A 24,021-nucleotide genomic window follows, 5' to 3' on the forward strand; every position below is an offset into this window, starting at 1 on the left:
TTGTGCATGTAATTACTGGAAACAAACTCAGGGGTAATAAAACTTACTACATGAATTTTTAAAATCTGATTCAACTTTGGTTGCAGTGCTGGAATGATCATCTACTTTGACTCCTAATTGCTGCCCTTAAAATATACTATTATTTTATAGAAAGACTCTGGCTGGCTATTGCAGAGTTTAATACCATGTTGCTGTTTTCGATCCATACTGGCACAGCAAAGAAATCACACCCACGCACTTAGTTTTTTTTTTCTTTGAAGGCCAAAAAAAAAAAAAACCAGCATCATCGGCTACTCGGTGATCATGAGCCCTGCCCATGGGATGCAATATATACTTGAGGTTAGAACGCAGGACTGGGAGTCCAGCTCTGGGGTAAAATTCTCGCCACATCAAAGGAAATTAAGTCAGGATTTCGCTGCTGGATTTTAATTCCAGTTTTGACACTGACTAGTTCTGTGAATTATGTAAATCTACTAACCACTGTTTCTCCATCTGTGAAATAGGGATGATAATACTTTTAATTCTCAAAATAACTTTCCAGAAGTGCTGCCAAGTTTTATTTAATCACTGTTTACAAAATGTTTTGCTCTCCTCAGATGGAAGGTGCTAGAGAAGTTCTAAGCCGAAGGGTTTGAGGCATGACCCAGAGTTTCAATTTTAGAAAGAAACTTGTGTGCTGCTGAAAGTATTCATTTTTGCAGTGTGTGCATAGAGGAGTGGATAAAAGCAGCATTTAATGTTGTCTTTTTTTCAGACATGGAGCATTTGACAGGGAATTGGAGAGTAGCATTATAATCTCATCATTTGTCCTTTTTATATGACAATACCAAAATGCACGTTTTACTAACTTAAAAGTTGTGACTACCTCATACTGTGTATCTAAGCAATAAACCAAAGAGACATCACTCCTCGTGCATCTTGAAACTCAGGCCCAGGCTACACAAGTTTAGGTCAAACTTAGCCACATTAGGTCAATTTTCTAAACAATGGCAGGTGAGAGGGAGGCTAATGATGTATACCCAAAATCACCTGCTGCACCTTTTTTATCCCATCACACACCGAGCCTAACACAGAATGGAAAGGGCAGCAGGAACTGTGGGATAGCTACTACAGTGCATCGCTGTAAGACTTGAAGGAATCCACCCTACTGCACTCTGTCAAACTCATGCACACAGATGGGACATGTAGCTTTGACTTTGCATAATTGGATGCTAAAAATCAACCTTGATAAGTTCAGCCTAATCCTGTAATGCAGACATGGCCTCAGATTTCTTTCATTAAATATGGATGCCACAAATGCTGTCAGTAACCTATATAACTCTTGTGGCAAATTCTCTTCTCATGTGCAGCCGAGACACCTCATTGACTTCCAGGGATAAAAGTGAGGACGGTGTCTGGTTGCTCTGAAGTACTGGGAAAAGTCCAGGTTTCAACAATATTTTTGTTTGTGCTGATTCTCTAGCTTCCTTGCTGTATTTTATTTAACCTTATTTGCCTTGGGCCTCTTACATGAGGGTTGTTTAGTATTAACAAGGCCAAATTTGCCAAGTGTGCCTGAGGTTTGTGTGTTTAAAACAGAACACGGACTTTAGAAAGAAGTTCGAAATTTTAGGTCTCTGAAATCTGACCAGTTAAAACACTGCTGTAACTTACTACATTTCTTGTTCAGAAGCCACAGACCCATGACCATCTTTGGGAGAAGATTGCTGTGAAAGAACAAAGGATTATTTATAATAATAAGAACAGTATTACTACTAAAAAATGACATGAAGTCGTACAAATTCTAAACTTGTTGAGCTATGTTGGATCTCTCTAGATTTACACCAAATGTGAGGAGAGACTCAAATCCCAAACTTCTGTGTTCATTAGTAGATTTTTATTCTAATTATATAAAATAGAATTGGGGTTTTGAAGTGAAATGGAATAGAGCCACAGTTTTCCAACCCTAACAGGTGGAAGCCTATTATGGGGATTTTAGAACTGAATGAAGTTCTAATTATATCGAATGCATGAGTGCTTAAAAAATTCAGTCTGTTCTGAACTGAATAGTTGAATTCAGACTTTGATCTGAAGATGAAGTTGCGTTAAATCTGAAGTGGCTTGTGCAGCTGTGAATCGATGGGGTTTTAGACAGAATCCTGGGAGTCAGGAAACTTACAAAAATGGCAGGAAGCCCTTACTTCACAGTTTGTATTTCCAGTTGTTCTCTGAGTTTGTCTTCAAGTACAACTCCAGCTTATGCATGGCTGTTGATTTTGGGCTACCCTTCCCACTACCTTCTGTTTCAGATTCTGAAGAGAAACAAAGGACCAATGTGCCACGGCCCTGGGGTACCTGGAGTAGTTTAGCTCAGGATTGTCCTGGGACTGTAGCCCATCTCTAAAAATGTGCCGAAGTATGGAAGGAATCAGTTGAGGTTTTTTTTTTTTCATTTAAAACCATGTCACAGAAAGTGGGAAAAACTTTTCAGTTAGGGTCTCAAGATTGTAGAACTTACTCAAGACAGCACCTGGAGAGCATTTATGTATTCTGCAGCAACAAAACACAGACTGGGCTGCGATCCCACCCATCTTACCAGAAGGCTGCAAAGCTAAGAGTGAAGATGGGATCTTTATGAAAGTCTGCACATTGCTGGCAGTGGAAGGAAAGATAATTTGCTGTGTAATCCCTGAAACTCTCTAATGACAAGAGGGGGAAACAGATGCTAAAGCCACATAAACCAAAGAGCATTGCATTTACTAACTAGGCATTCAGCGCTTATACTAGCGGTTGCTATGTGGAATCTCCTTAACAAAGGTATGTTCTTACCAGTGTGAATTATGTTAATGGATGTTACCCCTTTTGACATGAGCAGTTAGCTGATGTTTGAGCTTTGTGCATTGTGTCAATTTACATGGAACGTATTCAAAATCCTGTTACCCTGCAAATAATAGGAACAGACAACAGGCGATGGCTTCCTTGCTCATGATTACAAGTGTTGCTTTCCAGCCAGAGCTTTACCCCCAAAAAGTCTCTTGGTTGCCTCTTTGGGCCATCCTACAAAAGCTTAATGGGCTGTCTTCTCCCTTTTCTGGTCCTTGCTGTCTACTTTTTGGCTCCCTTCTGATGTGCATGCAATTCCACCGAATTCATTCTCAGCCTTTGCATTTGCATTCAATCTAGTCTTGTCTTTAGAAGAGTGCAGGGAAATCAGTTGGACACCAGACACAGGTGAAGAGCAAAAGAGAAAAAAGCCAATTTCCCTAAAAAAAAAAAAAAAACAAAAAAAAAAAAACCCCACCCTCATTCACCTGGATCCCAACTGTGAAGCAGGAGAAAGAAGACACTCACCTCATTCCACTTTAGCCAGCTTCAAAGGGCAGGGGGTGGGAGGGGGTGGTGCGGTAAGGGGCCGAGAGTCAGGATTTGCCCCCTGCCACCCCAGGAGCCCAGAGCTAGTAGATTTTTAGGCTATGGGAGGGGCCACAAATTGGGATTTGGTGTGTGGGAGGGGGCAGCTGGGGAGCAGGCAGAGGGTAGGGGTGTGGTCTGGGAAAGGGGTAGCTCACAGCAGCAGGGTCAAGGTTACAGTGCAGGGTCTGGATGAAAGAAATGGTATAGGATAGGGCTGGCAACAGAGGGTCTGGATGGTAGGTAGGGTGCAGGAGTGGGCTGTGTGTTAGCAACTTGCAAGAGGAGAAAGGAAGCCTGGCAAATCAGCACCAATATTTTTTTAAAGTCAGGGGTTTTTTTCATATTTTGTTGTAATTTCCCCTGCCCTGAACTTACAGCTGCTGTTGTTTGAAAAGCCATTTCTGCATGTAACCGGACACTGAACAGCATCCCTTAGTTTCCCTAAAACCCTTTCTCTGGAGAGATCAGATGTTTCCTGTTTCACAAAAAGAAAGGAGAAGATCTAAATAGTTAGATATTCCATCGTAAAGAAAATCCAAACATGAGCCACAATCTTCCTTGATAAATACCACAATGGCGTATATTATCCTTCACCCTGTCAATACACTACATTTTCTTTGTTTTAATGTTTCCTGTATCACTGAAATGTATGTTCTCCGCAGTATTTAAAGTGGTGTTTCTACTCGTACATATCTAAGACCTTCTCTCTCCTCTGTCAGTTGTCATTTTTGTTTTATTTTGTCTCTTTAAATCTTTCAACAAAAAATTTCAGCTAAAGTAACTTTTCATTGTTGGAGGGTTATTTTTGGGGGTGAGTGTGTAATTCACCACAGCTATTATTTCCCAAAAACTAATTTACAAATGGTCTTTGTTTTACTCCAGTGGAAGTGCCACTGAAACAGTGACAAGCCTCCTTGTTTATAGAGGAAGTTTAGGAAGAATTTGCTCTCCTTATACTGGTTTCCATCATATAGCTGGAAAAGGGAACAATCTAAACCATTTGTTTTGTGTGAGACAAATCCAGACACGAGCTGTAATCTTTCATAACTATCACAGGGGCATTAGCCCATAGATGTTAATATGGAAAGCTTGGGTTATTTTCATTATTCCTGAGGCAGGGTTGCTTGAGAGTACAGGAGAAGGCTATACCCAAAAGTGGCTGAAAGGTATACTTATAAACATGTTTTTATCCAGTTACCTGTTCCTTTATGCTCAGACCCTGTGCTGTCAAATGGGATGTTCCAAACAGACGCAGCCATCACGAGTACATATCTTTAAACTGCTCTTTGAACTTTTCTTTATCTCATCTTTGCAGCAAGTGCAATGCCACTTTCCCTGAAATACAGGGTGTGTACTGCCTGCTCAAGCCAACCAAAATGCCTCTCTCCCAGGAGGATCTCAGGGAGCTTTTCAGCTCTTACTCTGACCTACAGAATCTGAGAAAATCTTCGCCATTTTTAAAAACAAAAAAAACAGCAAACCTGCTGGTTGAAGCGATCAGTGTTCTACATCAGATACTACCTTTGCTAATTAATTCAGTCTGTGAGATTCCCTAGCTAGCTGTTATGAAATGCATTTCTAAGGAGTAAGTTGTTACATAATATATTACATTTTAGGAATAGCAGCCTGCACTTCAGTGAGCAGAATTTTAACTAGTTGATTTACACCTTCTGCTTCTTTTTGTGTTTAATAAAGCCTCTAAGCCCATCGCTCCTGTAAAATTCCTTTTCATCTCCTGCTCAACTGATGGATACTGTGTGGGAGGAAGTATTGTATTTATGAAAGTTCTGTTGAGATTCAGTTCTCTAGATGCTAGGTGGTTGGAATTCCCACTGAAGTGAAGCAGACCTCTTCATTTGGCACAGGCTCTGAAAAAAATAGCTCACATTATTTCCTAATTCTGTCCCCCCCATATGCCCCCACCTTGAGTCTCTATCTTCTGTGTGCATTAGTAAACAAACAGAGGGCAAACAAAAAGTACCTTTGACTTTCCAAATAGTCAGAGCTTGTTTGTAATAAGAGATGGCCTGATCGAAGTCACGGACGCAGAAACTAGTAGCACCCAATCCTTCACAGACTTGTTGCGGGCCATAACAATCACCTGTAAGAGACCATATAGTTGTTAAAGTTTTTGTGATTCTGCCTATATTAATTCAGGTTTTTAACATAGAATGAGCAAGTTGGTATACTGAATGCCGAGTATTAATGGTATAAATGGAATATGGTTTGATCCTGTTCCAGTAACAGTGCGGAGGTGGGGAAGGGTTATTGTTTTGTTTTGCTTTTAAAGTCAGGACATTGGAACATCTATTCCAGGAAAGATAAGATGTTTCATTTCAGGAACAATTGTTATTGATTTTGGAGCTACATGGAATGCAGTGATTTCAGGCTCACCTATCTTAACTGATTTTTTTTCTCTCTCTAATAATTTTAGCAGCAGCTAAACTACTGCTAATTTAAAGCTTAATCCACTGCACGTTACCAGACATGATGTTGCCAGACATGAAATGAATAATTGAACATGTATTAAATTTTATGTATTCAGATAAAATGAAAAGCCTGCGTTTAATGAGGAAATGAAAGTTTAGCTGCTAATTCCAATATACTATTGTATTCTGTGTTTCTAACTTGAGGGAAAGCATTCCTGGCTGAAACATGACAGGCTTGTTCACATTCAAACATAGCTTTGACTTTTTTAGTTTGATTTTAATTTTTTTACATTCATAACTCAAATGCTTAGTTGATCTCAGTTATAAAATAATTGTTAAAAATTGAATACAGCAAGAAATTTTGGTTCCATTTAGGCAAAAGTGAAGATACCTACTTAAGTTCATCCTTTCAACAAAACACAAGTGTATTATGTTTCGACTCGGGTTTAAATATGTTGCTTAATCAGTCCTAGAACAGTCTTCAGTGAAGACAAGGGGAAGGACTCACTGGCTTCAATGAGCTTTGGATGAGCTCCTGATTGGGTTTGTGCTCCATGTGGATCTTGAGTATAGTAGATAGATGTGCAAATGACCAGACTACTACATAATGCAGGGGTGGGCAAAACCACGCTCAGGGGACATATTCAGACTGCCAAGCATTTCTCTGTGGCCTAACCAGTTGATTAGCAGAATGCGCATGCTTACAGCTAGCAGCGTGTTGAGCTGCCTCTCCAGCAGCTCCTTATGTCTGCAGACGAGCTGCTCCTAGGCATCTCCTGCTATCTGGGAAGAAGGAGAGGCAATGGAGAGTAGAGGGTAGTGCTGAAGCCAGGGTGTACCCCTGTCCCTGTACCCCATCTCTGCAGAACCAGTGATCAGGGAGAAAGATGCAAAGTGTAGCTGCTCCAGTCTGGAGCCTGGTGGGTAAGTGACTTGGGAGCGCAGAGCAGGTGAGTGGGGAGACAACAGAGCGGGGCAGATTTCCCTTAGAGACAGAGGGTGGCTTATTTCAGAAGCTTGCCCAGCAGCAGACAGTGCAGACAGTGCCACTGTCACACATACCTAATCTGTGCCGCACGCTGTCACCGTCAGATACACGGCAGCACATAATGTGTGACGAGGTCGGTCTCTCTCACACACGGCATTTCTCTTTCACTCATGCACCCTTTGTCTCTCTCTGTAGACCCCAGCCCTACCCCTTCTGCCAGAGGCCCCGCTCCTTCTGGGGGGCCCAGAACCAGCTCACAACCAGTATAAAATTTTGTGGAGTGGCCCCTATGCAACAATTATCCACCCCTGCTGTAATGGCTACACAGAACTGAGAGTTAGAGAACTGGTTATATCAGAGAAGATAAGCACTACATTTTCCTTTTCAGGACCTCTGATTTCTGATGGTGCCATGTGTCTGTGTAGTGTTTTGCTACGGCCACTAGTCATACCATATTCCTTTTGGGAAGTCATCTTACCAAATATATGAAAGACTTCAGGATGGGAGGGTCCCAGCAGAAGGTGTGAAATTAAGTAGAGGACACTGGAATGCTGAAAGCTGCCTGTTGGAAATCAATACTGCACACCTGATTGTGTTAATTTGTCCCCAAATATTGGGCTATCTGATAAGCCTGTACCTGAAATTTCCTTGCTTTTATCTGCTCATCATTGACCTATCTTTAGGTACCAGCATAAGGCAGTGATCTCAAATTGGTCTCAGTCCAGAGGGAGATATTACTGTACCACAAGTAGTTTTAAATACCTACATATGTCATGGTGACTGTGACAGAATGACAGACTTAGTGTTAAATTTTTGCCTTTAGTGACTTAATGTAGATCTTAATTGTATTTTAATGCAAATTATTTTAATTCAAATATAGTGATGATGGAACAGATTCTCTCTTGCTCTCAGTCCTCAAAGGAGAACTTTTTTTTCCCATTGTAATGGGTCACTTGTGGAAAAGAAAAACAAATAAAAAAATCTATTTACTTTGTAACCATTTGTGCAGACCTTGATAAGCAAGAAATTCATGAGATCCTTCCATCTAAGTAGCAAAATCTTCCCATGATATTGGCAACTTTAGAAACTCTTTGGTTATATTTACACAGTAGGCTTATTTTGGAATAAGCTATTTCAGAAGAGATTTTCCAGAATAGCTTATTTCAAAATAGCGGGTCTACACAAAAAGAGTATCAAAATAGTTCTCAGCTATTTTGGAACAGAGCAGCCACACTCATTGGCAAGCAAGGTACTCTCAGAGGGTATGGAAGCCCTCTATTCCCTCCTATTCCAAAATAGGCGCTATTCCTCAGAATGAGGTTTACAGAAAGTGAAATAAGCCATCCACTATTTTGAAATTATTTTGAAATAGCAGTTTTGCTGTGTAGATGCTCACAAAGTTATTTCAGAGTAGTGGCTGCTGTTCAGAAATAACTTTTCTGTATAGACACATCCTTCCAGACCCAATGCTATGCCAGTAAAACAATTAGTTCCTTTCAAAGAAAAATACTGCCAATGAACTTCTTCCTGTTTCAATATTTATAAGTGCCAGACACTTGGATGTTGTATCGACGTTTTGGACACCAAATGATATAAATAAAATGTTATGGGACATTTCCACTGTAGTGAGAGCAGGTTAATTGAGATCTCTAGGCATGATACAGAATCAGTGGTTTCAAGATCTCAGCTGTCATAGATATTTCACATATCTATTTCAGACTTCCAGGCTGGGTCTACACTACAGACTTTTGTCAACAGAAGTTACTGTCAGGACATATTTCTTGACACAACATGTCCATACCTAACAGAGAATCCCTGTCGACACCCTCTGTCAACAGAGAGCAGCCAGATTGCCCAGTCCTCTGTCAACAACAGCCAACCAGAATCTCAACAAACAGGGCTGCCCAGGGAACTGGAAGCCCTCTCTGTCAACAGAGGTCTCCCCCCAGAGCATCTACACTATTTTTTATCAACAATCTGTCAACAGAGGCATTATGCCTCATATGGGGGTGATTGAACTCACTCAAGAAAACTGCTACGTTCTGTCAACAGCTTCTTGACAGAATGCATTTGTAGTGTGAATGCTCCATGAGTTTTGTCAACGGAATCCCAAGTTTGTTGCCAAAACTCTGTAGTGTAGACATGGCCCCATCGTGTTCAACTTATATTTGAACAGAAAAATAACCAGTAATCCCTGAGGAATATTACAAATATCACTAAGGCCAATTTCATACAGGTGAAACTTCAGTAGTCACTCCTGATTTACCACAGAGCAACTGAGAATACAAGCAAACTCGTAGATATATACAAATGTTCATTAATTACATGAAGACGTTGTTTTAGATGGGTGCGTATACGTCTGGCGTGACTTTTGTATGACATGAGTATTTGACTGAGTGCTTTGAATCTAAAAAAAACTCAATTTGCTCAAGCCCTTTTTCAGAAACCATTTGAGTTGCTTTGTGCACCAAGTTTCAGCCTGTTGCAAATTAATATTACTGATTTATTAGAAGCTAAAAATTGTGGTTTATTACACATCTGAAATTATTTGGGCTGGAGGCAGCCTTTTTACCCACATCTTCAAATGCATTCAATGCCTCTTGATAGTAATACTCTGCCATGTCAAAGTTTTTCATCTGGCTGTAAGCATACGCTAAATTGCAGAGACTTTGTCCTTGGGCATTTCTCTCTCCTAGGGCACCTAAAGCAAAGATTAATGTAAGTGATTTATGAGTTATAGTTACATAACAGATTTATACGTTCTCCCAAATTCTGCATAAACAATTGGGGCCTGGAATATAGTGTTAAACAACAGCATAGGTCATTTTAAAGTATTGCTATTTTACTTGTATTACATTTTAATGTATAGATCTATAAGACATGATGTACCCTAAAGAAAAATGATAAACCTATATCATTATGGTAGAGAGTGAAATAAATCATTTGTTCACTGTTATAAAATCTGTACAAGTCTCTGGGAAAATTCCTTAATTATAGCTTGCCTTTGTGTGTATTTTAATACAGTTTTGTTCAGGGGTGGCTATAGACAAAGGCTAAGTACTTAGTTGTTTGCATTTTAAGCCTAATCACATTGACGTGTACTCCTTTAAACCGAGTTTTGCACAAGCTTTGTGTATATCTTTCAGCCAGCCAGCTGAGAAGGACAATAAAGCCAAGAAATGTTGGTTCAATTTTTCTGTTATACCATTTCCTTTGCAAGAGCACTTTTAGTATACTATGATAACCTTTTTCTCATTGAAGGGCTAACGAATGATTGTTTTCAGTGATACCATTTTATGTATCCAATCTGCTTCTCATGTCAGCGATTTGGGACGAGAAACACCCAAAACTAAGTGTCCATAGAGGAGCAATGAACATGATTTACTTAAACAAAAAAGCAGTCAAGTAGCACTTTAAAGACTAACAAAATAATTTATTAGGTGAGTTTTTGTGGGACAGACCCACTACTTCAGACCATATCCATACCAGAACAGACTCTCTCTATGTAATGCATAGAGAACCAAAAATAGTAATCAAGGTTGACAAATCAGAAAAAAAATTATCAAGGTGAGCAAATCAGAGAGCAGGGGGTGAGGGGGGGGGTGAGGGAAGTCAAGAATTAGATTAAGCCAAGTATGCAAAAGAGTCCCTATAATGACCCAGAAAATTCGCATCCTGGTTCAAACCATGTGTTAATGTGTTGAATATGAATATAAAAGAGAGTTCAGCAGCCTCTCTTTCCAAAGTAGTGTCAAAATTCCTTGTTTGAAGTCTGTCCAATATACAAAGCTTCTGGGCATTGTTGGCACATGATGGCATATATGATGATAGTTGAGGAACATGAGAATGTGCCCATGATTCTGTGACTAACCTGGTTAGGTCCAGTGATGGTATCCCCAGAATAGATGTGTGGGCAAAGCCGGCAGCGGGCTTTGTTGCAAGGAAAAGTCCCAGGACTGGTGGGCCTGAAGTATAGACTGTGGCTGTTGATGAAAATCCTCATAAGGTTGGCAGGTTCTCTATAGGAGAGAACGGGCCTGTCACCTAGGGTCTTCTGGAGTGTGGCATCTTGATTAAGGATAGGTTGTAGGTCTTTAATAATGCGTTGCAGTGGTTTGAGTTGGGGGCTTTGGGTAATGACCAGTGGTGTTCGGCTGTTGGCTTTTTTGGGCCTATCTTGGAGTAGCTGGTCTCTGGGTATTTGTCTGGCCCTGTTGATTTGTTTATTTCTCCTGTTGGGTAATTCAGGTTTATGAATATTTGGTAAAGATCTTGTAGTTTTCAGTCTCTGTCAGTAGGATCAGACCTAATGTGATTGTACCTAAGGGCTTGACTGTAAACAATGTATTTAGTTATGTGTGCAGGATGGAAGCTAGAAGTATGTAGGTAAGTATAGCAATCAGTGGGTTTCTGGTAGAGTGTGGTACCAATCAGGCCATCCTTGATTTGTACTGTAGTGTCCAGGAAATGTATCTCTCGCATGGAGTAATCAAGGCATAAGTTGTTGGTGGGGTGCAGATTGTTAAAGTCTCTGTGGAATTCTACTAGAGTCTCTACACCATGGGTCCAAATCATAAAGATGTCATCAATGTATCTTAAGTAGAGGAGGGGTAATAGGGGATGAGAGCTGAGGAATGCTTCTGCAACTGTGCTCAGACTGACATTATACGCAAACAATGCCAAATGGGGGACAATCTCAACTATGCTGAATGCTATGCTATCCAGAGTCTCAAAAATAACCCAGACGTTATAAATAAACCAGCTGACAAAGGGGGTGCTGTTGTCGTCATGAGTAAGTCAGCCTGTGAACAGGAGGCAGCCAGACAACTCTCCAACACCACATTTTATAGACCCCTCTCTCCTCTGATTCCACTTTGGAATTCCAAAAGAAATTACAAAAACTACTTAAGGAACTCCCTGCTGCTACTCGGGACCTTATTCACTCAGACACACCATCTGAGCTGCAGCCTGGATCATTCTATTTACTCCCCAAAATCCACAAACCTAGGAACCCCAGATGACCTATCATTTTGGGTATTGGCACCCTTACCACCGGACTATCCAGTTATGTGGGCTCTCTCCTCAAACTCTATGCCACCAACACTCCCAGCTATCTCCGAGAGACCACTGACTTCCTGAGCAAATTACAAAACATCGAAAAAGTTCCTGACAACACCATCCTTGCCACCATGGATGTAGAGGCTCTGTACACTAATATTCCACACGAAGATGGATTACAAGAGATCAGGAACACCATCCCTGATGTCACCACAGCCAGTCTGGTGTCTGACCTCTGTAACTTTGTTGTCACCCACAATTATTTCCCATTTGGGGACAATCTAGACCTCCAGATTAGTGGAGCTGCTATGGGCACCTGCATGGCCCACAATATGCTAATATACTTATGGCTGACCTGGAACAACGATTCCTCAAATGTCCTCACCTATTACCCCTCCTCTACTTAAGCTACATTGATGACATCTTTAAAGTGTTACTTTACTGCTTTTTTTTCCTTTCCAAAGTAGTGTGAATATTCTTCTCAGTAAGAGGCAAACTCTTAAGTCATTAACAGAATGGCCCACTCCATTAAAATGTCAGCTGACCAGTTTGTGGATCAGGAGTGTTTTTGTGTGTTTTAAGAGAGGCTGCTGAACTCTTTTATATATTCAAATTTGACACATTAACAAGCGGTTTGAGCTGGGATGCGAATTTTCTGGGTCATTATAGGGGCTTTTTTGCATAGTTGGCTTAATCTAATTCTTGACTTCCCTCACCCCCACCCGCTCCTCTACTCTCTGATTTGCTTACCTTGATAATTTTTTTTCTGATTTGTCAACCTTGGTTACTATGTTTGGTTCTCTGTGCCTTAAATATTGAGTCTGTTCTGGTATGGCTATGGTCTGAAGTAGTGGGTCTGTCCCACAAAAGCTCACCTAATAAATTATTTTGTTAGTCTTTGCAGTGCTACTTTACTGCTTTTTTGTTTTGATAGTATATAGACTAGCACGGCTTTCTCTGTGTTACTAATCATGATTTACTTAAATATTTTACCAGGTAGTGTAGCATCTGATAGAAAATGCAATGGAAGGTTTGTACACTTTCCTGTGTGCTTCTACAAACATGTACAGAACATGAAGAATCCTACATATAAAGTACTTTTAAAACCCTTTTGTAAAAATGTGCTTATATAATATATTTCACATTTCCATTTATGTAGATAACTATCTGATTGTATCATATACTTAGTGACTAAGTGAACTAAATATCACTAAAGTATGCAGAGGGGAACCAACCTGAAATGCTAAATTGGGACTTACAATTCAGCCTTTGTTCCCACACCAGGTGTTTGAGACCATGTATCCAAATGCATTCATTCAAACTGATTGTTAGCCAACTTTGAAAGAAGTTGATTGGCAAAACATCTTTAGTTAGCAAAGGAAGGAGACTGTGCATCAGTGGTGAGGGGAAAAGTTTACCAAAGCCTCGTGTGAACCACCTTTAAATTTGAACAAGTGAAGGACAGAAGTTGAGAGTGACGAAGCAGGTGGAAATCAGCTCTTGCTTTGCATGGACAGTACTGTCTTTCAAGCTACACAGACCTCCTCTTTGCAGTCGACCTCACCTATCTTGTGTTTCTCTTATCGGGAACCAACATTGCTACAACAGCACACAAACCATAATGATCACAGGGAAAGATTTCTGAGCAATTTTTTTACTGTATAAACTGGAACTATGAAAAGAATTGTAGTGGGTGGCTTATGTCTGCACAGCCTGAAAAAGGAGCAGAGAAAATACCAAAGTGGAATAAAGTTCAATTAGAGCAAACAATCCTAAAAAATGTGTTTTCACTGGATGCACTGCATACATGCTGCCCACACGCAACCTCTATCCGGCACCCTCAGCACTACTGAAGACAGCATTGGTGAGAGGTTTCACTCGTTTCCACCCCACCTAAAAATGTCATTTATCTTGCTGTGAGGGTTCTGAAAACTTCAGTACCAGTTGGCAGAATAGTTATAGCCATGTTGGTCCCATGTTATTAGAGAAATAAGGTAGGTGAGTCAAAAATCTTTGATTGGACCAGTTTCTGTGATGAAAGAGACAATTTCTGAGCTGTATCGGGGTGGGCAACAGACATGGTTCACCAGGATTAGCTCTGGTGAGCAACCAGATACTGTACTTACCCATGTGTCCACAGGTACAGCCGTTTGCAGTTCTTGTTTAACTGATCTCAGCCATGGGAGCTGTGGGTATCAGTGGTTTGGCTCACAGCGCTTCCCACCACTACCATCAACTGGGAACATTGAACCACAGCCATGTTTGTCGATACGCAAGTAATTAATCTGGTGGCCCAGCAGGGCCTAACCCTGGTGAACCATGTCCGAGCTACAGGCTGCTTATTGCCCAACCCTGAACTACACACAGCTCTTCTTTCAGAAGAGAGGTTGTTTCCTTTGTCAACAAGAGTTGGTCCAATGAAAGATATTCCCTCCCCCACCTTGTAAGAGTTAGATAATGCAGTGATACAGACACAGCTTTGTGTTTTGTGGCAGAATGCAATGTGAGCAGAATGCATAGGAACTGTGACAAACAACCCATGTGGTCTTAGTTAAGGGGAGGCAAAGAGGGTATTAATTTTTAAATTTTAGAATCTCTTGTATGTTGAGACTCACTGGCATAAGGCTGATAACTTCAATAAACAATGTATCTAGAAACAAGTCTTGCCTAGGTACTATATAATGTATTTGTTTCCCTTTAGGATTTTTAAAATTATTCCTGGGATATCTGCAACAACACATGATCTTTGTTCCTTGGAAACTTGTTGAGTTTTCCTCATCTAAACTCTTCTAAAGCTCTTTGCTTTGTTTTATTATAATTATTTGTTAAACAGGGAAGAACTGTGAGGTCATAGTCAGAGCCTTGTGGTTTCAGGTATAGGAGAGCCAGCAGGATCAGATGACTTTTTCTAAAGAACAAAAAACTTGTTGTCATACAAATGTCCAGCTAATGAAAACCAGGGGAAGGAAAAGCATAAAATTAGATGCTGTGTAGGCAGAATTGTTCCAACAGGGGTCATTTTCACGAGGCATCAGTGGTTGTTAATAGCTGCATGCTGACTAATCTAAATCCACTAGAAGCTTTTGAATGTACAGCATGCTGATATCCCACACAAAATGCATGACTAGCCTGAATGGAAAAACAAACATGGAAAAGGATGCCAGAAAAATATCAAAAAGACCTTACAGGGTTTAAACCCATGGTATCCAACTGGTTCTGAGGCAGTAGCCACTATAGTGCTATAGTGAACCAGCCACATTATTTTATTCTGAAAATGTTTGTTGATGAAGCCAACCAGCCACACTGAATCAACTGGTCAAATAGCCACCTGTGGCTAGCATGTTGGATATCACGGGTCTACACCTCCCTATCCTTACCTGTAACAAAATCCTTCCTCCTTTGGCAACATCCTACTCTAGAGAGTTTTGTTGACAAAACTGGGGTTTTGTTGTGGAGCGTCTACACACACAATGCGTTTTGTCAACAGTCTGTCGACAAAACTCAGCACTTCCACCGACAGTTCTGCCTCTCCGCAATGAGGAATAATGCCTTTGTGGACAGTTTCTGTAGACAAAAAAGCCCTATTGGAGCTCTGGGGGGGGGTCCTCTGTCGACAGACAGGTCTTCCAGTTCACTGGGCAGCCCTGTTTGTTGAACTTCTAGTTGGCTGTTCTGTCGACAGAGCAGATTGCTCTTTTGATCCGCTTTTGTGTGTGGACCTGATCAGTTGACAGAAGTTTTGCTGGAAGATCTCTGTGACAGTAACATCCGCCAACAGATCAATGTGCTGTAGACACGGCCTCTGAGTATTCAATGCCCAGTGACTGAAATATATGTATTTTCTCATTGGGACAGTATAATCCAGTGATGAGGCACTCGGCTACATGTTCGGATGCCTGGATTCTGGATTCTCTTCTGGCACTTGATGGCTCCGTGTGCTAACTTTAGCAAATCCCCTTGTCTGGGCCTGAGTTTCTCCCTTCTACAGATGTTTACTTACCAAGATGGAGCATTTTGAGATCGTTAGATAAAGATCTCTAGGTATGCTAATTAAACGGAAGAATAAGGCTGTTAATCTGTATTCAATCAGTATTTCTGTTCACTTCAGTAGGACTTTTGCCTGAGCAGGGATGGCAGGATTTAGACCTGTGAACATTTGACAAGTTTATGAAGTCAACATTTCTGTCTGATTCTTCAGACCTGGAGGAGAGGTTCATCTCTGTACCCTGCTGAATGATTCACATTTGACACCTCACCATACAGATATGCTGCCTCACTGTGGTATCGCAGTGAATTTTCATACTGGGATACAGCATTGTAGACCGCTCCCAAGTTTTGTAGCAATACAGCTCTCTTCTGGACAGAAAAGTTTACCCCACTGCATACTTGCATGGCTTTAATAAAATATTTCCCAGCTTGGTGGAAGCACATCATTTCAGCATAGTGCAATCCAATATGGTTGTAGAGCTTGCCTGAAAGGTAACACAAAAGATTAATAGTAAATAGCTGGGGTTGGGCAAAGAGAGGGTTTGATACAGCTGTAGCACTAATATCTTTGCTATATTTTTCCATCTGTAACTATTCTAATTGGCGGACCAAATGATTAATGATGTTCAATGTTTACTAGGCTATTTTAGGTAAATGAATGCCCGATCAATGTATAAAATGTTGAGTAGGCCGAGTCTGTGCTAGCCAATGTGTAATGAGTTGTACCACTGGCTGAATACTTCCCGTTGCATCTAGGAGCGTAAAAGTGAAACTATCATGATTGTGACTGAGAGCCAATGTTTACGTCCATGGGGCACCTTTTAAATAATTGTGACGGGGAAAAAAGCAAATTGTAAATTAGCCATTTGTGGGAATTACTGTAATATTTTGCAGCTGTCAGTTTTCACCAATAAGAGAGAGCTTCTGTGGAAACACTTGTACTGGAGGAGAGAGTGGACTAATTTTGCAACATGGGGTTTAAAATAGATGTACAGGTGAAATCCTCTTGCTGGCTATGGACCATAGTACTTACAGTTTGTTGGCTAAGGCACAACTGGAAATAAAGTGATTAGACTTTGGTCATCAGTTTGAGGGCGTGAATCAGGAACTAGAAGCAGCAGCGATGAGCTAACTTTTGCTTGCGTGCCAGGCAAAAGTTTTATGACCCCATTCTGCACATGCAGACCCCCATGAGAAAAGCAAGTGGAGATTTCTGTCTGACGTTTAGACACTGCTGAAGAATCAGATGCTTTACACACAGTTCTTGCTTGGATGCACGTTTTGTCTATTTAAATTCTGTAGAACAACTTCACAATTCTCTTTATTGAAACAAAGTTGGTAACTAAGGATGGTTACTGGCTCACCTAATAAATCTTGGTTGGTGATTCCAGAACAAAGCTGTGCACAGTCCGCTAAAGCCTCAAGCACATCTGTCTGAAAATTTTTGACTCCGTATCATATAGTTGGCTGCTTCCCTCATGACCATGGCAGCATCTTCCATTTTCTCTGCCTTTCTGTAGGAATGGCTGGCAAGCCTGAAGGAATGGGCAGCTGAGGGAAGGTCTCCTACATTCACAGAACAATAGCTAAATTTGATCAAGGCATCGGAGATGCTCTGTCTCTCACTAAGGATGTAGTCTCTAATCACTCTGATAAAATATCCCCGCTTTAGAGTACTCCTTCCTTTCATCATAAGCAGCTGCCATGTTAAAGTAGAAATCGCCATCTTTCTCCACAGATCCTCTCGACTTGCAGTTCAGCAGGCACTTCTGTCCTTTTTGTGTTTTGCCTGTGGCAATATAGGCAGCCCCGAAACTGAAGACACACACCTTCTGAGTCTGCATCTCGGAGACCCCATCCGCCAAAATGTACGCTTTCTTGAACGTGATCAGAGCCTGGGCTGCTTTATTTTTTAAAGACATATCTCCAGCTTTTGCCAGCTTTCGTATTTCATCCTGGATGGGTGGACAGTGGCTGATGGTTTGGAAAGCAGAGGAGGTGGAGGCCAGACCAGAAGCCATTTTTCTGTAGTGAATGCAAACTGTGAAAGGAAGTAAATATTTATATTATTTGTATTTCAAAACTGAATTGAAATTGACTGGCCTGACAGTTACACTATGGCCCCAAACTTCCCTGCCAGCCAGACCAGGGGTGTGGGCCCTCAGCCCTGTCTTTTTTGGGAAGGCAATGCCTTTCCTTGCCTATGTAAGGCCAGACACACTGGTCTTCAGCAGTGTTCGCTGTAAGCTGAGCACTTGGCGGCCATGCAGAAGAGATTCAGGTCCTGCCCAGTTGATATGCAGAGCACCCACGGCTGGTAGCAGGTGTTGATACTGATGGTGCACATCAGCACATAGCTGGGTGCACATAACAAAATTTATCCTGATCATGGATGGAAAAAAATAGAGGGAATGCTGGTAGTGGGCGGGAGGGATTGAATCTGTGACTGTAGAGGCTAGAGCCATGTGCTTCTACAGCATAAGCTAGAAGCCAGCTGGCTCTCAGCTAAGGTTGTAGAGCAAATTTCACTCTCCATTGCCGGTGGTCTCAGTGCCTCTGGGTTACACCTACATTAACCGCTGCCATGGATAGCAGTACCAACCCACCCTACAGTAACCTTGCAAACCAACCCTCTCACACAACCCCTTTTGGGTCAGGACCTCTACAACACTGAAAATTCAGACTTCTGTAGCTGAAATCATGACATGTATAATTTTAAAAATCCTCTGACCATGAAATTGACCAAGTGGATTGTGGATTTGGGAGGGCCCTAATTGTTTCCTAAGATGTGCTTGTGCGTGATTGTTTTGCTTCCATTGAAAACTGAAAAAATACATTCTTATGATCTTTAGAAAACTGATTCCCATGTGGACATGATGGGTGGAGGGAAACTGAATTGGGACTTGGTGCAGCATAAGTCACTGAGAACAAATATGTTCCATCCTCAGGTTCGTAAGGGTTAACATTTTGTAACGAAAACATAAATTGCTCTCAAAAGTGCTATATACCAAGTTTTTTAATTGCTCAACATTTTTACCCCTGGATTTAGCCTGAAAATAGGTGATTGTAATGGAAATGCAGCTAAGCCCTTATGATAATGTACAAACCCAAACACTACTACTACCAGAATATTCTTTGCTAGTAGGTGCAGCAGTATGTGCTATTCATAGTATGGAATCGAGCACTGACTACAGTCCTATCATATTATGTGGCTCATCATGCCTACAAGACACTGAGCAACTGTCATTCTAATTCAAGAAATAACTGACACGTTCCAGATTGCTATTACAAATATACACTGCATCCGGCACTTTCATATGAGACATTAGACAGTTCATATGACTTAGTTTAACTCAAGTTACATGCTTAGAATGGCACAGTGTCATTCTTAAATTCTTGGTGAAGGAATTCTGGTGTGGAACTTCATGCATGGTGAGACTCCTGTGGAATCAAAGACCAAAGAGACCATTGTAAGTTGGCACGTTTTTTAAATTATAAAATTATACTTCATATTCACAGTTAATTAGATCAGAAGCTATTCACTGTGAGATTAATAATAGAAGGTGAGTTAAATATATGGATAGCACTGGAAATATCCCCATTTATAGTAGTTGAGAGAGTTTCTGGTCTGTTCAGCGAAACCCTAATTCCAATCCCCATTCATTCAATGGGAGCCTATGTATTGACTTCAGCGGGCTTTACCTCAGTCCTTCAGTTGATCTTAGCAGTGTCGAGAGGCAGTGTGGGCCCTGGGGCAAGGTGGAAGGGATGGCTGGCTCTGCCCTGGAAAAGGTGGGGCCAAGGGTGGCAGGGGCGGGGCCTAGGACATTTGGCCCTCAGCGCTGTTGAGACTGCAGTGCTGGGCCCCACTCTCCATCTCCCAGACACATGCGGAAACAATTCAAAGGGGCCCAGAGCTCTGGCCATCACTGCTACTTTGGTAGTGGCAGTGGCCAGAACTCTAGACCCCTTTGAAAGGCCAGGCCTGGGGGCAATTGCCCCCATTCACCCCACCCCCTGTCAGTGGGCTTGGTTAGTCTACTATAATTTCTGTGGTATCGCCAAATAATAATCCACAGGGTACTGGAATCATTAGTCAGTTAACCCACACCTGTCTAACAGCATAAATGTTTTCAAAGCCCTGTCACAGGATGTCTTGCTTTAAGGGATATCTGCTGCAGCCACGATGCCAGATTACTGATGATGTCCCCCCAAGCCTCTCTGCCCCTTGCAAGCTGGTCCTGATCAGCTGGGTGGTTTCTTTTAAATGGGTGAGAGCTCACTTTGAAGGGGAGGAACCACAGAGTGTGGTCAGGCTTGTGTGGGAGGCCCTGAGTGAGAAGTCTGTGAAGGGACCCCAATAAAGAAGGCTTTGAGTCAGGGCTGTATCCGAGAGCCCCAGGTGTAGGTTTGTACTGCTAGCTGGCTTGGGCTCATGGGCTGTTTAATTGTGATCTAGATATTCCGGCTCTAGGACCCTGAAAGATGGGAGGGTCTGCCTCGAGGTGGCTGCCACAGGAGCTTGAGTCAGCTAGTAGCTGCTTGTGCTGAGTGCAGGGTACATGCTTCATTTTTCTGAGTACAATAGCCCAGAGGGGCTCAGTGCATGAGAGGGACTCAGGGAAGCAGTTTAGAATTCATCCTTCTATCCTGAAATGGAGAGACTTAGTCTGTGGTTACACTACGGTGCTCTGTCGACAGAAGTCACTGTCAGAAGAGATTTCCTGACACAACTTCTGTAGACAGTGTGGCCACACACAAAAGCCAATTGGAAGAGCACTGCACTCTGTCAACAAAGCAGCCAGACCACTCGGCTGCTCCCTTGACAAAACAGGCACCTGGAAGCACAGCAGACAGGGCTGCCCATTTTTCTGGACACCCTGTCTGTTGAGAGAAGCCTTCCACACAGCTTTTTTTTCTCGACAGACTCTATTGACAGTAGCCTAATGCCTCATGGCTCGGAGGCAGAACGCTGCTGGCAAAAGCGCTAAGTTGTGTTGACAAACTGTCAACAAAATGCATTTTGTGTGTGGATGTTCCACCAGTTTTGTCAACAAAACTCACTAGTGTAACCGCAGCCTAGGAGCCCAGAAGGATGGTTGCAGAGGAACCCATGCAGGCTGGGAGAAGGTATTCTGTCCTTGAACAGGTAAAGCTGCATGACCAACCCTAAAAATGATAATGTAATGTGTGGATTTTGGCGTATACTCAACACACTTTGGTCTGGTTCAGATTGTAGAGGATTTTGGAGTACATTTTGTGTTCTGCAGAATTCTTTTTGCATGACCTTTACTTTTCCCTCTTCTATTATGATCTGATTAAAAGTTTCAAAGAAATTCTGGAACAAAAATATGTAGATTACATTGTAATATTATTTTCAGCTATCTTGGGAGCTCATTAGTTTCTCATATTTTAAGTAGAGTAATTTTGCAATGAACTTGATAATATAGTTCCTTTATCAAGTGCATAATTTTACATAGGTAAGAACTACTTTGAAAAGAGGACTTTGATTCAAATCACTAAAAATAATAGCAACAACAAATATTTGCTCCCACATGACCAAAGGTAATCTTGTAACAGCCTATGACAATAACCTAAGAGGATACATTTTGGGTAGCTTAATGTTGTTCCACTACTCCTTTCTTATCCCTTCCAGTATTATAACTTATTCTGTAGACGATGTTTTATTCTCAGTAGTGTCTCTCTGCTGCAGTTTAACTCAGGGCTTTCTCTTATAGCTTGGTCTTTTTTCAGTCTTTGACCTCCACACATGTTCATGGAAATCTGAATATTGCAGATTCAAACACCTGCATGTATAGCTGGTTGGAAAACGGAAAAACAATTTCAGAAATTCTCTTGTTTCATTGCATTTGGAATTTCTTTTAAAAATGGATTTTTTAATTCCAATTTTTAAAAATTATTTTGCCCCAACAACCTGGGCTGTCTTTCAGTGAGTGATATATTTTGCCACTTTCAAATGTTTAAATTGGAAAAAATTATATAGAAAGAGAATTTTCAACTCCCTTCTTTGCTCTCCCTCCAAAATAATTCAGAAATTTCAGGAACATAAGCATATTGTCTTTTCATAAGCAGAATTATAATTAAAATGTTGGTTTCTTCTGAAGTTTCTTGTGGAAAATCCATGATCACTGAAAGACTTTTCTCCTTAGTTTTCTTTTTGATACAAACCTGTTCAGCTTTCAGCCAAAAAAACTTCAACCAGCTTGCTCTTTACATAGACTTACAGATGCATGTCCTCACTTGTTACCTGCAAATTTGGGGATAGTTAGTAGAAGTTTGCAACTGCAAAGGTGAACAAGTTCCTATGTGCCCCATTTGAAAGGTGGGTGCATGTGAGTGAATATTAGATTGTCAGAACAACTCTGCAGTGTAAAAGCTTAGAGTTCAGATACTACATGGCAGTTAAGCTGATGGAACTCACCTAACCTGGAAAAAGGGCACAAAGAACCATTGCAATTTGGCTGTTGCCCCTACCACACCTCTCCCCTCAGCTCCAGGACTGTAGTCTCCCTCTGTATTCACAGGCGGAGTTACAGAGCTTGTTTAAAGACCCAGAAGCCACACTCCTGCCACTTAGTTGCCTCACAGTCTTTCCCTATCCCTCTGTAGAATGCTTGGATTGCAGGGTTTAGAAGCCATTTTGTAGTTGCTGTAGCTCCCCTAACATAGGGGCAACATATAATTTCTGCTCAATTTTTGGCTTTCCAGAACCATGCCCCAGGCATGGGATTTAACCCTGAGTGAAGTATGAGGTGTAGATAATGAATAAATTGCTATGGCCAAGTCCCTCTTGACATGAGACACTCCAATAATCTGATTGAAGACATGCCAATCATCTGCTTCCATAACGAGCACTTCTTTTGATTGAAAGGTTATATTAAGGTTCCCAATTGGACAAGAAAGGCCAATCGACCTAACTACTACCTCTCTTGAATCGCTCAAAAGTATTCCGCTTACATTACCATTTAGGCTCATTTTACTGAATCTTGGTCCCTGACCCAGCAATTCCATTATCTGACAGCTAACATCATCATGGAAGATTTCTTTCCCCAACCTTTTTGCATATTAAACTGGTTCATTTTCAGTTATTCAAAAGTCCTAGTAAAAAGTAACGTTTTTTTCCCTTAGGTAACTTTTTTTTGGAAGAAGATTTTAAATGATGAAGATGACAAAAAGAACAACATAGGATGTGAGGTGGTTAGAATGAATTAGTATATGTATTACAAATTTAGCTTGCATGGGATAATCTTATGAGACATACATGCTACTACTTGGCAAAAGTATTCATGTTGGTTGGCAGTAACATAAAGTAAAACAGTGCGATAAACAATATCACTGAGGATACTAGAGGCCTAACAGATGTATACATAGTTGTCCTGCCCTGGTCCCCTGGCCACTACAGTTGAGTTAACCACAATCTTTTGATATTGCAACATGCAGGAACTTTTCTCAAATACAAAATTTTTTTTTTTTTTTTTTTTTACTTAAAGGACCAAATCTGGATTTGATTGACATGAGTGTAACTGTGGAGTAACTCCATACATTTTTGGGGGTTTAAACAAGCACCTGAGTCCATTCTCCCAATTTGTATCATGAGTTTGACAGTATCCAATTACTGGCATATTCAAGTCACAAAAAATCCCACCACTATCAGCATTCATGGGCAGTCTCAGCAGTGTGGTTGAGGATTAAATGAGCCATGTGCACCGTTTTCTTCGACCCAACTTCTCTAGGTCAGAGTTGAGGCGCACTGGGGCAGTTTGGTGAAGCCCATTATCTCATGTGTATTAAAGATGTGCCTTGAGCCCTTAATAGGGGCCAGAGCTCTATTGCGTTAGACACTGTGTAACATGGAAAGGCTGCAGCCATCTGTGGATGGAAGCAAACTTGGATCTTTGAAGCTGAGTATATGAGGCTTCTACTGCATGGGCTAAAAGCCAGCTGCCTGTTAGCTAAGGCTGTGCAGCGGACTCGGTCAGTGGCAAGTAGTGCAGAAGTTCTGGGGTAGAGGGCAAGGAGGGAAAAGTGCTGGCTATGTGCCCCTGCCCCATCTCCTCACACTGCCCATCCATAATCCATCCCTTCCCCACCTCTTCCCACCCCTTCTCCTGCTCTGCTACTGCCCACGTCGTCTTGAGGAAGCAC

At 41.4% G+C, this 24,021-nt stretch overlaps 1 pseudogene; it reads right to left on the bottom strand.

Moving 5' to 3' along the window:
* Window positions 1–1,652: 1,652 nt before the first annotated feature.
* LOC142019862 (tetratricopeptide repeat protein 24-like) lies at window positions 1,653–18,391 on the bottom strand (annotated as a pseudogene).
* Window positions 18,392–24,021: the final 5,630 nt, after the last annotated feature.

This window comes from Carettochelys insculpta, chromosome 12, assembly GCF_033958435.1.
Source record: "Carettochelys insculpta isolate YL-2023 chromosome 12, ASM3395843v1, whole genome shotgun sequence".
In the NCBI taxonomy this organism is placed as follows: Eukaryota; Metazoa; Chordata; order Testudines; family Carettochelyidae; genus Carettochelys; species Carettochelys insculpta.